The sequence below is a fragment of the Etheostoma cragini genome, chromosome 11 (genome assembly GCF_013103735.1).
Source record: "Etheostoma cragini isolate CJK2018 chromosome 11, CSU_Ecrag_1.0, whole genome shotgun sequence".
Lineage (NCBI taxonomy): Eukaryota > Metazoa > Chordata > Actinopteri > Perciformes > Percidae > Etheostoma > Etheostoma cragini.
The window spans coordinates 12,316,839-12,332,012 of record NC_048417.1 but is presented as its reverse complement, the minus strand read 5'-3'; the positions used below and the strand labels follow the sequence as shown (position 1 = coordinate 12,332,012).

At 41.2% G+C, this 15,174-nt stretch overlaps 1 protein-coding gene across 2 annotated transcripts in view; it reads left to right on the top strand.

The window, feature by feature from the left end:
- Positions 1-1,741: 1,741 nt before the first annotated feature.
- Positions 1,742-15,174, top strand: part of myo16 (myosin XVI) — a 95,562-nt gene continuing 82,129 nt past the window's right edge. Inside the window, exon 1 of one of the 2 annotated variants that reach the window (XM_034886246.1) lies at positions 1,742-1,961. The gene's annotated coding sequence lies outside the window, so the exon portion shown is untranslated. Of the gene's footprint in view, positions 1,962-7,770; positions 7,995-15,174 lie in introns of those variants that run through there. The other variant, XM_034886248.1, reaches the window with a different exon arrangement.

The window sequence follows — 15,174 nt, the reverse complement described above, 5'->3', positions numbered from 1 at the left end:
TACATTTCATTTTCAAACTGTCCTCTGATCTCTCCACTAGTTCATTTAAAAAAACATAGACGCATAAACATATCAACAAACGAAACACCTATTAATGTTGCTCAAACATGCTCACGATGATGCAAATTAGCAGGTATAATGTTTACCAAATTTACCATCTTGGTTTAGAATTTAAGAATCTTATCTAAGAATGCTACATCTGCTAAGTAGCACTAAACACAAAGCTGATATTTATGGGAATGGCATCAATATCACTTCCTGGAAATAAGATCTTTCAGTCTGGACCAAAGTGGTGGACCAACCAACACGGCAATGCCCATGATGCTAGCATTGTGAAAACTCAAAACTTTACCTGTGCACCAAAAGCAACCATCGTGAAATTCTAATTCTAATATGAATATTATGTTTAGTTAAATGTTTAAACTCTTTTCATATATCTACCTTCATTTAATTAATTCACCGATGCACCACCTGCTGGCCTCCATGCCACATGACCCAGATCAAACACAACCCACAGCAAGTGTATGCTGGGTCTAGCTGAAATAGCGTGGTTTCTAACGTTACCTTACGTTCTAGTTAACGTTAGAAACCCTTGTGAGGTGTGCGAAAGACCTTTCTGCTGTCAAACGTTTTGAATTTGAGGAGTGGAGTGGGACAAAGATGCTAAGTGGACTGGTTTATGGATGGAGATTAGATGAAGGAGACTAAGAAGTTGAACCTAAAGCAGACTGAGGGGGATTTAGCGGTGCTCAAAGCATCGACAATGTTCTTGAAACAGGTGAGATCAACGGTAACGTTACAATAACAAACTTAGCCTACTGGTTTCACCTTGATACACGGCGTTGTGGGAACCATAGAACTAGAATGTTAGAGAATATGGTAAGATCTGTATGCTGTCTTTTTGCTTGAGTTCACTGATTTTACATCTGTGTTGGCTGCCTTTCTAAAGAGCGAGGCTGGTTATTTAATGCTTCCTGTGTCCGCCTTGGTGCCCATTGATCCTTTATTTGGTAAGGGTGTCATTGTCTGAATTGATCCTTTTTTTCTGGTTAATTCTTGATAGGCTCCACTGAAGGAGGTTGTAGCCTATATTGGTAACTTATTATCAGTCGTATGCACAGACTGCAAATGGGACATGTGTTGTTGTTTGGACATAAAGGAAATGTGCATACATTGGCATTTAAATGCACACACTTTAATTTAATATAGTTGTCACAAATACTATTACTGACCTACTTTTTAACTTGCATCTGAGTACATTTTTACACAAGTAAGTTTACTTTGTCTTGAGTAAAATATTGTGGTACTCTTTCCATCCTAAGGGAATGAGAAGGCTTGTAGGAGGTACGGTTGTCCTTTTGCTCGGCACACGTGCTCTGTACAGCTTTCATGTCCGGTCTGTCTACTGTTTCCACTACATGGTTTCACTTATAGCCCTTTGTTTGAGTGTTTGGTTCTCCTCCCACGAACAATAAACACACAGCAAGTACACACATAGGCTACAGGCACAACAGAGTGTAGTGTGAAGTCCTATGTCACACATTCCCACCAGCTGCTCATGGGCTTGTGATAAGCACTTGTAATTAGTTTTAAACTCCCGTTTCACTCTCTGTTTTTCTCTCTCAAAAACACACATGCTCACTCACTGACAGATTCCTAAGTCTCTCTCTCTGTCTCTCACTGACTCATGCTCTCTCTCCCTTTCAACTACTCCCCTCTTATTCACCCAAACTGGCACACTCCCCTCTTTCCCTCTCTTACCCTTTTATCTGGTGGGATGTCAGTGGAGGATTTTAGCCTATGGGTGTAGATGTAGGGAGAGTTGGTGTTGGGAGTGTTTTTTTTCCCCTCACTCTCTGAATCTTTCAGATCTTTGCAGCTGATACCAGATTGTCTCTGGATGTTATTTTTTAGCTGAAAAGGAAAAGCATCAAGAACTGCGGTGGGAATGTTACAGTGAGGTATGGTGCCACTTGTCTCCTGTTTGAGTGTTGTTGAGCTCTGCATGAAAGTGTTTGAGTTTCTCTGTTTCACAGAAGGCCTGATGGCACAATGTTTGGCTATTGGCAATTTGTTCATATTATGATTTTGAATGCTTTATTCTTTGCATGTTTGTGTTTTTTTAACACACATCACAAAGAGTAAAATATCTGCTTCTGTCTACATCCATTCTGCTTTATATGCTTTCCAATGTAAAGACCATTGCTTAAATGGCCACTGTCTGTCTGTAGACTGGCCTTTTTGTTTCTTTCTCTTTTTTACCCCCTTTTTGCGTGCTTTTGTTTGCCCTGAGATGTTGCATGTGTGCTGGCTGGCAGCAAAGAAAAAGGAAAACAGGTTTGTGGCTTGATCACTGCACACAGTAACACAGACTCCTCCAAAAAGCCTTTGGGATACAGGATGTCAGTTGGGAATCGTCCCAGATTCAGAGGACCTTGGACAGCTTTCACCCATACGGCGTGCGGTTGTGTGATGTGTGTCTGTGGTAAGAGAGACTGAAACAGAAAAAGTAAATGAGGCATACAGAAGCATTGTAACGGGCAGTGAGGAGAACCGTCTGTAAAGCTTTTTCGGCTTGGTGTGACAGAACGTCGCTGAGTAACAGACAAGAACTTAACTCCGCCTGTGTCACCCACAAAACTCTATTGTTTCATAGGAGCTCACAGATGGCCTCATTCAGATGGCTGAGTGCTGTTTATGTCTGAGAGAGATAATGTGTGTGTATGTGTGTTAAAGTTATTGGTGTTGGCCCTTGGGACAATATGATGCAGTTGTAACTGTTTAACACTGTTAACACTGATGGTGAAAAGGACCAACCATTTCACCTCCTTTTAACAAGATGTTAAACACACGCACAAAGACACATGTGTGTGTGTCTTTGTGCGTGTGTGTGTCTTTGTGTGTGTGTGTGTGTGTATGTGCGCGCGCTACACCCATCTGTCCTGCTTCTGAGCTATATTGTCGACCTCTTTGTATGGCAGCTTTGCATCGAAGTATCACTCTCTCTTTAAAGAAGAAGAAAAATGTTCAGGCAGTGGCTTTTTGCCTTGTTCTTCTTTCATATGTCTCTTTTATGGAACATGGCAAAGCGAGCTGCACTGGGTGTAGCCACTAAGAGGCTAAAGTCATGGAACTGTAGTCTGTGGTCTCCGTCAGAACTCAGCCCAGTCCCCTATGCTGTGGTCAGCTGTTGAGCCACATGGTCTCAAGACTTAGTCGCCACCTTCCCCTGCTAATTATGGGTTGATTTATGAGTTAAAGAGGATGATGATGAAGAGCAGAAGGCTGGGGAGAATAGGATGGCTGGTACTCAATGCACTCAAGTAAAGCAGCCCACCAGCTGTGTTGCTAAGGCTGTGGCCTGTGGCTTTGGCAAGATTTATATGACACCTTTTATGCATTATTAAGGGGAATATGCCTACTCATTTTAGTGCAGCATCGTCGTAAAAATCATGCCTGTATGACATTCAGAGAGGAAAAACTAGAAATGACACCACCACCTGTTACCTGGAAAATTTCTGTTGGATCAGTCAGTTGACCTCAGAAGGCAGACAGCTGACTGGGCAGACACATGCGGGGGGATTAAGGGGGTTACTGTTCATCTGGGGAAGCCACAGATTAGTTTCACCCTCAAATCTGATGAGTGCAAATTGTAATCCACACCAAGATGCGCTGTTTATAATTGGCAAACTATGACCTGAGACAAACGTCTGTTATATATGACTGGAAATGTGCAATATCTAATGCATCAACTTTAATAAGGATTCTTTAGTCTATAGTATTATAACAAAAAACCTCATAAATAAAGCATAGGACACTCATTAGTTATAATACGCATAATAAGCATTGCACTTCTAACATTGTTGGAGTCACAATGGACAGTTAAAAAGAAATTTATTCATTTTAAATGACTTAATTAAATTCAAGCAAAAATTGTCTTGAGGTAATCTTCTTTTGATTAAATTAAAATGCTATGTCTGTACATAGAGTCAAACTCCTGAAATTGTAGAAGTGAAATTAACAGGAAGTGTTATCCATAACCTTTTGCTTTTGTTTGTCTTCCTATATATCTCAGGTGACTGCATGAGTTAAAAAAGGATCTTGAGATGAAGATCCCAGACTATTCTTATACAGTAAAGGAGGCCCATGGGACTGGGCAGTTGGCAGGCTCAAACAGCAGCTAATGACAGGTGGTAGGAAGCACTGCTGGCAGCAGCAGCAGCAGCAACAACATGTCGTCTGGGCGTGGAACGCTTCCAGCAGGCTAAGATTAAATCCAAACCTTTGGTCTGAGATTTTCCCCCATCTGATGAAAGAATGTCATCAAAGCAGAGCAGTCTGCATGGATCCAATACTAAACAGGTGCACCTGTTGACCAATCCCTATATGTTGGTAGTCTTTGTCAGAGGAGGTGAATGCAGTTCCCCATGTGACCTCATCTTACTATAGAAGATTTCCGCATATTACTGCGGGCTTGCTGCTGCTGGCATGTGACTGGAGTCCTTGCAGACTTTGTTCCTCTTCCAGGGCTATTATTGGACACCGTGTCCATGAGGAATATCTAAGTCAGGGTCAGTATTGGGGCATAGCCTCATAGGTACAGGTAGTTAAATTTTGTAGATGTAGGTAATTTTGTGCATAGGAGTGGGAGCTGAAATTATTTAATCATGTGACATGGCAAAGATGGCGACGGGAAGATAGTAAAGATCTATATTGGAAAGAAGTGCGAGTGAAGAGAGAATCTCATGAAGCAGCTGGTTCTCTTCCCTCCCTGTGGGTATATGAGGACAAGTGCATGAAATGTAACTGCTTTACTGCTCCCATCACTATCAAGCTTCGAACACACATGCACACATTAACCCTTCCTTGCACACAGAAACTTGTCCACCTACCAGGTTCTGCTGCCTGCAGCTAGAAAGTGTATATTTCAATCAGGAGACACATTTTTGCAGATATGCAAATAAGGTTTATTGTACAGCTCAATAAAATGTACAAAGTCTTTGGCGATTAGACTCCATCGCTATTTGAATACTTTGTAAATATGTACAGGGGTAGAGAACCATCAGACCCCCGATCAAATCACCATTGGTGCCTGCAACGATAGCTGATAGCAAAGGGAGAAACAGATTTTTTTTTAAAGCAGGATGGTGACTGTGTGATTGGCCCTCGCCATTTGTGTACGATTCTGATTGGTTTAGCAGGAAAGTGAACGCCTCCAACAGCTGATTCAAATAAGGTAGAGCATTGTTTAAGAGTGAGGTCTTCCTAAAAGGATTTACGTTGAGATACAGTTCAATCAAGAGAGACTAGTTGCAGATTTGGAACAATTACACACAGAATGATAAGATATACGTTTATTTGGATAGCAGCTGATTTGATTTAGGAGTGCATTGATTAAAGTTAAGTCTTCCTGAAAGAATTTACGCTGAGATGAATATGAGCCCAGCTGCTGAGCCATGCAAATGATTTGAACAAGACTGGTTAAGCATTCCCTTTTAAAAAAAAAACACTGCTTTGATCTATCAAAGAAGCCGTGGGGGGAGTTTATGCTGAGATCAAAGATGAGGTCTCGCTGTGATGTTTGTGTGCTTGATTTCAAACGTGTCATCTCTCAGATTCAACCCTAATCAAATCAGGTCTAAACTTAATGGGGCATGATGCCTCTCTTACAAAGCTATGATACACTGCCACGTGCTATCATGCTAATCTCCCATGGATCTGTGTCAAACAAACCATTGTCAAAACCAAAGGCATTGAGAGAGTTGGAGGATGCGTTGATGAAAACTGAGCCAAGGAGTTCAGTGTGTGAGAAGAAGACTAACATACAGCATAGCTGGATTGACGGTGGAACATCATGGATGGAAACGAGAGGAATCATTGTGAAGGGTAACAGAGGAACAGAAGGTATGATGAAGGGGTGATAGAGGACTGTCAGTCTTGTTTTTGTTGTATTCTCTGCTCATTTCTCTAAGTGCAGATAAGAACTCTGAAGAGAAGGATAATGTCTAGGTAAAACAAAATTCCATCATTGCTTTAGTTTTGGATAAGAGGTGTGTGCGTGTATGTGTATGTGTGTGTCTGTGTGATTTGAACTACTAGTCTGGTAATTTTATGCCCCTAATGTACCTCAATTTAGATATGCAATGCACACTCACCCCTGAACCTCTACCACCTATCTTTCTGTGTTCTAACTTTCTCTCCATTTTCCATTCATCCTTTTTACATTTGCCAACTGACCCTATTCCAGAGTTGTTGTTTATTTTAACTTAACTAAGTCACTGTAACACAGGGCTCATAGGTAGATAAAAGTTTTTGTAAAATCAAGGTTATGTCTGACCGTCATAGTAAATGGGACCTGGCGTTTCAGCCCGGCTGGTCACTAGTCTGACTCTCGGCATTGCTGCAAGGTCAGGGTTCGTGCCAGGGCAGTTCGTAAAGATTAACGAGCATTACGACAGATCTGGTATGTTGAGTATTAACACTCCCACACAGTCACAATTGGACTGAAGGGAGGAACATTTTGCGTCTAGTTTTTGTCATTGTCCAGTTTGGCCAGTTGTGTAACGTATTATAACTATTCATTCATTGAATTGGTTATTAAAATCAGTGCTGAAGGTAGTTATGCAGTGCACTGGCAAGAACAGAAAAATGTGGAATGAAATTCCTGCAGGGGAAAAAAGACCTTTGTCCCACTCTAGACCATCATAAATATATGATTTTTTTTCCAGTTTATTCCTGTAATAAACATTGCATTATAGTTATTAACATTACATTTACAGTGATTTACTGTATATTTGGAATTTGCGGTATTTTCCTCACTCAGTGACTATCTGGCAAGTAGATGTTTTGATTTTTGTAACCCTTATGTTTCTTCCTTTTCCCGTTTTTGTTCTTCCCCTCTTCGTTTGGGTGGTTGGATGCCTTTTGGCAGCTTCTCACAATCCTGCAGGTGAAGATGAAGGGAGGTGCAGAAGGGAGATTTAAAATGTGAAAACGGCAGGGTGGCGATTGGTAGGAGTGCTTGGTGAAATGGTTTAGGTGAGGCAGTGATGAACATTCAAAGCCTGTGGAGGTTGGGAAGAGGGCTTGCTGGGAAAATAATTATGGACTGGAAAAGTGGGCGGCTAATAATTGAATAAAGGAGGCGGCTTAAGATGGTGGTGTGTGTCTTTGTTTGACTTGTCTCTCAGTGACCAGATTTTCCTCTCCCTTTCGCCAAGGTTAACATGGGGATTATCAGCAGAGAAGCACCGCAGTAATTATGATGGGGGTCATTAGCTATTCATCACCTCACAACACACTGCTGGGCTAAGTGTTTGGGCGTTTGCATGTCTGAGTGTGTTAGGGAGTTACAGACATACACATCTGTGCATCAGCATTTAGACTGCAATATGTTGTTTTTCTGTGTGCAAATGAGACAGCTGGCTCACGTATAAACAAGAGATTTCCAGGCACACCTATTCAGGCTCTGTTGTGTCTCCCTTCTAGCTCTCTTTGTTTGTCAGTTCTGTCTTTATGTCAGCCTTGACAAAGTATCACTGTTTGACCACAAACTCTTCAGGGTGTGTCCGAAACATGAGGTGAATCCAGGCGCCTCCCCTTATGTGTTTTGTACCCTCCTACTCGTTTTTTTGCATCAGCAATGTGATAGTAGGGAATAGGGGGTGGGTACTTGTAAGGATAGGGGTGTAACTGTACCCTTGAAATGGAGTAGGTGGGCTGGGTTCACTGTGGTCTGGAGAGGGGGAGGGACATAGAAAGAAGGGGAGAGAGAAAGGCAGATGGAAAAGGAAAAAACGGCTCCAAGCGGCAGGGTTGCCACGGCTACGGGGGAAACGGATGAATGAATGACATCACAGTGGCAGGGAGGTGAGAGAGTGTGAAATTGATTTGGTGGCAGAGCACGGGGAGGTGGCTCGCGTTGGGATTTCGTCGGGTAGACACATTCCTCTCTCCTCCATACCCTGGTGTCTCCTGTGGACGGGCTCTCACTGGTAAGGTTGCGCTTTTCATCTCATCACAGGGGTTTTCACCTGTTTTAGGGTCTTGACAACATGGGAGACAGACAAAGATTGTGTGTGTGTTTGTGTGAAAGCCATGTGGTGTTCCCAGCGTGCCAATGGCAGTGAAACGGAAGGCAGATGTGCCATGCAGTTGTCACGGGTCTAAATATACCATGAGATGCTTAGTCTGTAAGAATGTGTGTGTTTCTGGCTGGGAATGAACAGCTGATTGTGCAAGAATGATTTCAGTGTGCCATGAGATACCCTCGCTTTAACGTGGATTAGTGTCTGCATGTTGGTTGTCACACTTTAGGGCTGTTGTGATTATGTGTATGCGCGTTAGAGACAGGCACGCTATCTTGTGTCAACGCTGTTGTGTGCCGGTGCCCCTCTCCACAGGGAGGTCAAAGCACATGTCCAGTCGTGAGCAGCACCCTTGGAGTGCTATAGAAGCCTTAAACACTTAAACACTCAAAGGTTGGTCCAACTTTGCAGAGCACCACCCTGCTGCGAGTTCATGGGCAAAGCGGCCCGTGCCATTCATCTGGCTGTGTGCTTACGGAGGTGACCTGCTTTGACCCGCAAGCTGAACACAGAGATGAAGGTATCAGTCAATCAGAATCCTTAGCTCAGTGTCTCTTCTTTTTGGCCAGCATCCAGAATGGGGGAACAGATTACATTTGGGATCAAAGGATAACAAATTTAGGCTAGATTCGGAAGGCGTAATCCATTACTAGCAACTGGTCTGTAGATCTGTGGGAATCAGAAACTGGTTTATTGCCAAGTAGATTTTCAGATACATGGAATTTGCCTGTTGTGTTTTGGTGCATAGACAAGAAACATACATACAGAATAGAAAAAAGACAAACAAAATAGTAAAATATATTGTTTTAAAAAACCTGTTCAGTGTAACAGTTTAAAATGGAAGAAGTGCAGGAATGTGCAAATAGTCTCAATCCATCTCTCAGTGCGGAGGTGATGTTGGGTTAGTGGTTGGTTTCACATTTTCAGCAACTACCACCAAGGCTGCACTGTTGTTGAGCAGAGCATTCAAGCTCTAAGGACACGCTACTGCAGCCAATTTGGCATTATGGCCTTCTGTGTCAGGTACGCGTGAACAGTGCTGGTTCAAGGGAGAATATTTAAAGACGTTTATTTACAATTAAATTTGCATCATTTAGCTGTCGTTTCTAACTAGACTGTTCCTGAAAATCACGGCAGCCAAAGAAGGCCATGACAATGCATGTAACACATTTACCTGTATGCTTATGGCTGTTGACTTTAAATGAGTCAGTTTGTTGACTTGAAGGTAAAAATGTTAGTTTTAAAAACAGCAGGATAAATGTTAATGTTTCTATGTGAAAGAGGAGAAGTCAACTTAATGTGCTTCAAACTTTAGTTGACACATCCACATTGCGGAAGTTGAGTTAAAACTGAGAACAAATGTCCCCGGCAGGTGTTGGAAAATGCATTGTAGGTATGGGTCACCGTTGGACATAGTTCTTGTTTACATACACATCAGGCAAATTATTGCTTATGGATTGTTATAAAGTAAGGAGAACATTAAAAGGCTCCAGTACGAAGTGAAGCAGTGCTGGCATGTCTTTTAAGTCAGTTTAAAAGCTTTTTTGAGTGAATGGCCGTGAGTTGGCCATCTTTTCGGATGGCATGGTTGGAGGCACAAGTGGGTCAGTAGCGTGGAGCGACACCAGCTCCGATCACTTTGTCTCCACTCTGAGAACAGAACTGCCCTGTAGCGAAACGCAGGTCACTCAGCCTAGGTTCACTTTTAACAATCTGAAGCCAAACCTAAGCCACTCCACTCTGGTAATGGAATTTTTTTCATATGAGTTGAGTTTTATTCTTAATTTTTCAGTTGCCTATGTGCCCCTCTTGTTCACTCTTCATGACAAGGAGGTAGCGTTTCAGCTAGGTTGCTTAGCAACATGATGATTTGTGTTTACACCATAAAGTCAACTTATGTGCGTGCGTGTTTTTGTGAGCGTTTGTCTGTGTATCTGCAGTCAGCCCTTCCTCCTCCCTTCCTCCTTTTGCAACAGGCACGTTCACACCTTTTTCTCAATAAAATATTCCTACACTCGGGCAGCAAGACGCTCCACTTCTGAGATGCTCCCGGTGTGGTATGACGCGTGCGGAGGACAGAATTTAACCGGAACGCAGCACAGACGCCCCCCAGTGGAGAGTCATGGACTTGTAATCTCTGTTGCTCACCACTGGAGAACCTCCAGAGTGTGAAGCATGCAGTTGCTAAAATATAAACAAGATTAGAATTTAAGATGGGAATTGGAATCCTAATGTAATCTTTTTTTTTTTTTACTGTTGAATTGTGAGCGATTGAGAGAGACACAACTTACCTCCCCTTGTGTCAATGCAGTTCTGTACTTAAAAAAAAAAAAAATCTTTGAAACACTGAGCAGATTTTCACTTCTTTTTTAGAGATTTTGTTGTCTCCCCATTCCCCCTCCTCTGCACAGCTGCTTTCTAAAATAAGTTAAGAAATCAAGGAGTCATGAAACATTAGATTATGAAGAATGATACATTTTGCCTTAAATAAATGTCACTTTTTAAATATTTTATCGGCTTGGTGCTGCTCTTCTGGGTTGTTCAGATATAAAAATGTTAACAGGAATGCATTAAAGGGAGTTTGTAAAAGGTAGTTTCTGATACGGGGCAGGACATTACAATGGACATTACAATTTCTTTCAGTCACTCTTTGCTCTTAATGATGTGTATCCACTCTTTCTGTGTACTTTTCTGTTTGTGGTTTATCAAGACTTTGTCTTTTATCCAGTAGGCTGCAGAAGGGCTAAATAAAACTGAGCTTGCATGAGATTGAATTACTATTAAAGCCAGATGGGAGAACTTGCAAATAGTGGGGATTACAGTGAGATAGGAAGCATTTTGTTTTGCACGTTGGTTTTTGTCAGAACTTAAGCAAGTCTGGCTACAAACTAGACCATTTTGCCAAAGGAGACATACCAATCTTGTTCCCACTGCTAGATCCACAGCCAATAACTGTTGACTATGAACATCTGAACGTTTTATTTCATGTAAAATTTCTTGTGTATTTGCAAATGACAAGACAGTACTAAAGAGTTGTCTTTATATTATAACATAATTATGTAGTCTTTCTCTTCCTACTCTCTCTCCATACTTTCTACCGTTTTGCATCACTTTACATTGTTCCTTCGGCAAGTATCTTGTATTTGCCAAGAAAAAAACAAAACAGCTGGTTGTGTATAATTGATGTTGAACATGTTTAGGTGTGTGTGTGTGTGTGTGTGTGTGAACTTGCTCACATACGCAGCAGGTTTCTTAGGACACATTGCTACTCGAATTTGAGCAGCTGTGAGCGTAGCATGATAACATAAGCAGAGCGCTGATGTGGGTTAGGCGTTCGACCCAACTGTGCATGCGTCTGTTAGCTCACTGTGAGTCACTCATACAGTGTGTGTCAGGCAGTGGTCATGGTTTTCACTGTTGTTCAGCTGAGAACAGAACATGGCAACTTAACAGGAGGAGGACGCCATCTCTGTGCCAAGTGCCGCTTTATTGGGGAGCTTCTCACATGCAGGACTGTGCTGCTCTTTTGTTTGTCTGCTTATTGGATGTCTCTCGCTGAAGCTTGCAGCCCTTTATGTTTCCATGTTGCCCGTTGTGCCAGCTGCTTGGAGCTGGGAGCTAGGGGAGAGGGTAGTAAAGGAGAGAGAATGGCAGAGGGATTTTGGGGTTGACAAGTGGAGGTGATAAAGAGGGAGAAACCGAAACATAATTATAATCAGAAAGTGTGATGGGAGAGAAACTGGCTCATAAGCTACTCATTTTTAAAGCTCCCCTCTGTGTCTCTATGCCTAGGTCCTATACTAATTTACTTCAATTGTCTATCATTGTCCTGACTCTGACAGATTTTTCACTTTACTGCCCCTTGCTCACAATTCCATCATGTCCTTTCTTTCTCCCTGCAGCTAGCAGTGATAATGAGCTGAATCGGTCCGTCCACTGTTCCGTTTGTAGCAATCTACCGGAGCTTGTCATCACATTTTGGTGTGTATTAAGATGACTGAGCTGCATGACAGCGATCGTTTGTTGTTGCTTTAAGTGCATTACATGACTTTAGATGAATGACAGACCGAGGGGTTTGGCACATGTGATTGGCAGGCTGTTTCACAGCAGATTTCCCTTCTTGTCACACCTGGTGGATGACTGTGTCCCTGGACACAAACGAGTTTTGGTTCATAAGGAAGCAATATTATAATGATTTTATCTACAAAGGTCCTTACTCACAAGCAGGAGGAACAAGTCTGTGACTGTTTGGGCATTCACCATTTCTCAATAATGCCAATATTAAACATAGTTTAGTGTTAGAGCTTCTTGAACCACTATCATAACAAAAAAATTTTAATAACATTTTTCAAACAAAATTATTTTTTATTATTTAAGAAAAGCCAAAACTAAACATGAGGCGCTATAAAAAAGATTTTGCCAAAATAGAACCCAGTCTGAATTTGGAGACCACTTTTACCTCTGTTTGTCCACCATTTATCTATTCTTTAGATCTAGATTTATCTATCATGTTTTACCACTAATGCAGGCACTGACTCAACACTGGGACGGGCTGAGCTGTAGCTGGAGTGTAAAAATGACTTCAGACGGATGAAGGTGGCTCTATTTCCTTTCTGGAAGTAGTAGGCAGTTGTATGTTATCCATAAGAACTTTCTAAACTAATATTGTGTCAAGGCCAGTTGCTATAAGTTGTTTATGAGTCTGTGTGCCTCTGAATGGTCATAAACTGCATAATACAGCTTTAATACTAGATAGACTTGCACAAGGTACATTAAACTCTTTTTAAATTAGTGGAAGTCCTCTGTGCTCTGCAGCATTATACAGGAGAGCATTTAAATCCTCCCCTTGCAGGCAACCTTGGAGCTGACCGATATAGCTGCAGCTAGGCTATTAAATAGTATTATGAATATTAAATAGTAATCCCTGCTGTTCAGTTTAAACCTGGACTGAGCTGCTGTTTTGGAGAAAAATGGTTGGATTACAATATAATCCTTCTTTACGGGTGAAAACCAAATTAATATCAATATAATATTGATAGACACATTTTGGTGTTGTATTTTTCAACATCGTTGTTTCGACAGACCTGCCCCCACTGCTAATACATTTTTTTTATAAAGGAAACACTGAGTTCTGAGGCAACTCACAACATTAAGTTCGATACCTTATGTAACAGTGTTGTAAGGATTTAGTGCAATGCCTGAGATTGTACCTTACAGATCCATTTTCAATTAGTTGAAACCTAATAAATATAGAAAATGTCATGTAAACAAATAAATACGTGACCAAATAACCAAATAATAAATACGTTTCAGAGTGTTTCACTAGTAGTGTAATTAACAAAAACAGCCTTGTAATTAGCAATGTAAAAATAAAACCCAATGAAGTGACAAAAACACAAGCTGTCACCACAGCTTAACAACCCCAGGACTGTCTATTATGGCAGACTGTATATGATAGACATCGTAAGTCATCAAAAGAACTGTGTAATTAAAGGAGATCCATGTGAGGAACAACATATTATATATGGTTGTGTTGTGCCCCTATAGTCAATGTAAGAAATGTAAATACTCCAGGAAAACAGTTGCAGGACAATCAAAGTACTTTGACCCTGCATATACTGTTTAGAGGAGCGGGGTTGAGGTAGAGACTGAAGGAGGCCAAGTAGATAAAGTAATCTAAATAGAAAGGCACTGGATTAACCTGAATGGTGAAAAAGAGAGAGAGATTCTCATTAACAAGAGACCGCAATCACAGAGTCTTGTGGTCCAATGGGACTTAAGGGATTCTTGTTTCTGGTAAATGCACTGTGCTTGTTTGCTCAAAAAGCTTGTGTGTGGATGTGTGAGGTGCACATGTGCCAGATAGTACACAAGGTATTAATTTGTATGGCAACATCAAGCAATCCATAATACATGCAAATAGTATTCAGAATTTTAAATTTGTCTGGTAAAATAAATAAATATTTATTTGTGTAAATATATCACTTTTGAATGAATAATTAATCCAAAGAGATAGCTTTTCATTTATAATGCATCACCCCCAAACTTTCCATTTGCCTTTGGCTTTGCAGTAATTGGGAACATTTCCTGCATCAGACATCCCTCATTATTAGTGTCAGTGAAAGTATGCACACGCTCTAGGGTGGTATTCATAAAAACCACACCATAGTGGTGACACAGTCGTAGTATTTATTGTCACCTGATGGTGATCATGGCAGAATGACAGTTGTGTCAAAGAGAATGACAGGTCATCTACTGTGGGACAAAAGTTTTGAGTTTGGGATTGCTTTACAGAAACAGGGAGGCACAATCCTCACACATTTGCTACAATACAATCATTGACATCATTAATTCTGATACTAAACAAACATGCACAGAGGCATATTATTGCACACATTGACGTTGTACAATATGAAATAAATGTACTTGACAAAGTTTCACCATTAATTCCTGCATTTTAAAATATTTCACATAATGAGTCCCGACTGTCTATTATCTATCTCTATTGTCTTCACTGTATCTGAACTCTCTGTGTACATCCTTGCTTAGGGGCTTCACCTAATTGTAACAAATTCTTAGGATGAGACTCCAACCTATTATCAGATTGCTGTTTGTGTAGAAATAGGCAATATTTTGATATTGGAAGTGTATAACACATATCCTTTTTTTTTTGCCAATTACATTTTTACGTATATGAGTATTGTATGCTTTGTATTTAAACCATCCTAAACATTTAGGATCAGTGGGCAGTCACAGTCCGGGGACCATCTTCAGTTGTAATCCCAGTGCCTTCGTAAAAGGCAATGGCAGGAACTACCCAACACGCACGTCTTTATGGTGAAGGGAAATCAGAGCACCCAGACGAAACCAAGGTCAACATTGGGAGAACATACGAACCCAGTACTCAGCAGTGCCAGTACTTGCTGTGAAGCAGCAGTGCTAACCACTAAGCCATTTATTATTAACCAATCACGTTGGAGCGGGCTTTAGTTGCATGCAGGTGAACAGTCCGTGTCGACAGCAAAAGATAATAATTGGTCGAAATACATTCTCGTAACCCATGGGCTATCCGGCAACAATTTAGCTT